The sequence below is a fragment of the Pongo abelii genome, chromosome 14, assembly GCF_028885655.2.
Source record: "Pongo abelii isolate AG06213 chromosome 14, NHGRI_mPonAbe1-v2.0_pri, whole genome shotgun sequence".
Lineage (NCBI taxonomy): Eukaryota > Metazoa > Chordata > Mammalia > Primates > Hominidae > Pongo > Pongo abelii.
The window spans coordinates 69,230,670-69,233,177 of record NC_071999.2 but is presented as its reverse complement, the minus strand read 5'-3'; the positions used below and the strand labels follow the sequence as shown (position 1 = coordinate 69,233,177).

Here is a 2,508-nt window from a genome sequence, read left to right as displayed (position 1 = left end):
TAATGACTGATATTCAAGTATAAAGGCATCAATCATCTGGCAGGCACCATTTTTAAGAGAAAAATAATGCATTTTAAATTCACGATAAAAGAAGGAATTCCTAATTTGGACTCAAAATAAGATCAAAAGTCCAACGACTGGCACTGGTTCTGCTAATAACCATCTCAATGGCTCCTTGTATAAAGATACCTGATATTTTAGGTCTCACTCATCTCCATATTTATTCAAACAGTATTTTAAAAGGACTTATGATGTGCCAAAAACAAAAGCAGAACTCGGAATAAAGTGATAGAGTCATCAAACACACAGACTACTTTTCCAGGCATTGAACTGCATGAAATAACTTAGCAACTGGGTGCAGAAATAGTAGAGAAGTGGTTGGAAGTCTCAGTTCTTAGACACACAAGAGATTCCAGATCCATAAAATGAGAAAGAATAAGCAAAGGGGAGTGAGAAACAGCTGCCAATGTGATAGAATTTAAACCAAGGTTAAGATATCGTGAGAAGGCGGTCCCGCTAGGCTTGGCGTCGCTCCCGAGCTTCAGCTCTTGCCGGGAGCTGCTTGTCTCCCCGCTGCTTGTCTCCCCGCGAGCAGCGGCTGAAATGCCGGCGGCTAAGGGCCCTGTGAGCGGCCGCCACTTCTTCGCCATTGGCTCTGGCGCCGGGGTCGTTGTTTCGTGACAACCACTCAGGAAGCCATTTCTGAGACAGCAGATGCAGCCGCTTTAGCCCTGAGCGGGCTCCCCGGCTCCCTCAACGGTCTCTGCCAGTGCCCGACTCTTCTCTTCCGGACTCCACGCCAAGCAGCGACCCTGAGCCAACAGCAGGGGCGCCCGGAAATGGCGGCCTGGACTGCCTCGTACTGGCCGGTCAAAGAGGTCCTGAAAAACAAGACCTCTACAGCTTCCTCTATGGTGGCTTCGGCTGAACAGCCTAGCGGGAGTGTCGAGGAGGAGCTGAGCAAAAAGTCCCAGAAGTGGGAAGAAATGAACATCCTGGCGACATATCATCCAGCAGACAAAGACTATGGTTTAATGAAAATAGATGAACCAAGCACTCCTTACTGTCGTAAGATGGGTGATGGTGAAGATGCGTGTAGTGATACAGAAACCACTGAAGCCGTGGCACCAGATATCTTAGCTAAGAAATTAGCTGCTGCTGAAGGCTTGAACCCAAAGTATGGGGTTCAGGTACAAGAAAGCAGTGGAGAGAAGGCTAGTGACCTCTCACCTGAAGAACGAGAAGAAAGGAGACAATTTGAAATGAAAGGAAGCTTCACTACAATGAAGGACTCAATGTCAAACTAGCTAGAGAATTAATTTGGAAAGACCTACATGGTGATGACAAAGATGAAGAAGTGTTAAAGACTGCAGATGGAGAAAGCATGAAGACGGAAGAATCAAATCAAGGCTCTACAACAAGTGACCAACGGCAAAACACATTCACTAAGTTCATATAATAGCTTTGTTCAACACTGCAACTGTTTGCTAGATATAAACCCTGTTACTATAATACATTGCTTCTTGTTCTCCACAATTTATGATTTAAGTACCAAAATCATACCAGTTATTATATATTACCAAGAATTAAATGATATCCTTAGAAACTGATTAGACTGAAAATGACTAATTGGTATATGTATCTTGTGCCTAGTACTTTACCACAAATACAATGTAATATCATCAGTCCAAAACTGCATTACTTTTGTAAAAACATTGGTTAATTTGTGTAAGATATTATATAGCATTTTTAGAGGATAAAAAATATCTTTGGGGAGGGGAACTAAGTTATTTTCATCACTCTAAATGGGGTGATACCTGTTATAAGTTTGTTGGTTTGCTTTTTTTAAATCAAAAGACAATTGAACAACAGGACATATAGGCTGATAAATATTCAGGCCGAATAGTATTTTAACACTTGTCTTCAACTTGATTTGTCTGTTTAATTGAAAAGGATTATAAGAGTTACTCTTGCATTTTCTGTCCTACTACCTTTAAAGTTCCTGTTGAGTTTCTTTGTATTTACAAGGAAAGGACTGAACTTTTTCTCATCAAAACTAGCTTTTTTTCCCCACAAATAAATTATCAGTTTAAACTTGTGCAAAAATAAAAAATAAAAAATAAGCCAAGGTAGAATGTAGTTGTGGTCTGAGGAAATTAATGTTCTAAAAGTTGTAGAATGATAACAGGGTGTGAAAAGATACTGTTAAGTCAACTTAAACATGAACTGATAATTGACCACTGGATTCAGGTGAGCAGAGATGACAACAGCATGTGATATTTCTTCAGAGTAGAGGAAGCAAAGTCTGATTGAAGTTTGTTGGAGAGAGGCTGGGAAGAGAAAGAGTTCAGACAGTAAGTACAGTTACACTTTCAATGAGTTTTGTTGACTAGAACAGTCAAGTCAGGCATTAGAGGAAGAGGCAGAGTCAATGGACTTTTATTGTTTTTGTTGCTTTGTTTCTAAGCCAGTAGAAACCGCAATGTTTCTCTGCAAATGAAAATGCCC

The 2,508-nt window shown here is 40.7% G+C and overlaps 1 pseudogene; it reads left to right on the top strand.

The window, feature by feature from the left end:
• The first annotated feature begins 559 nt into the window (after nt 1–559).
• On the top strand, nt 560–1,528 carry LOC100434704 (protein phosphatase inhibitor 2-like; annotated as a pseudogene).
• Nucleotides 1,529–2,508: the final 980 nt, after the last annotated feature.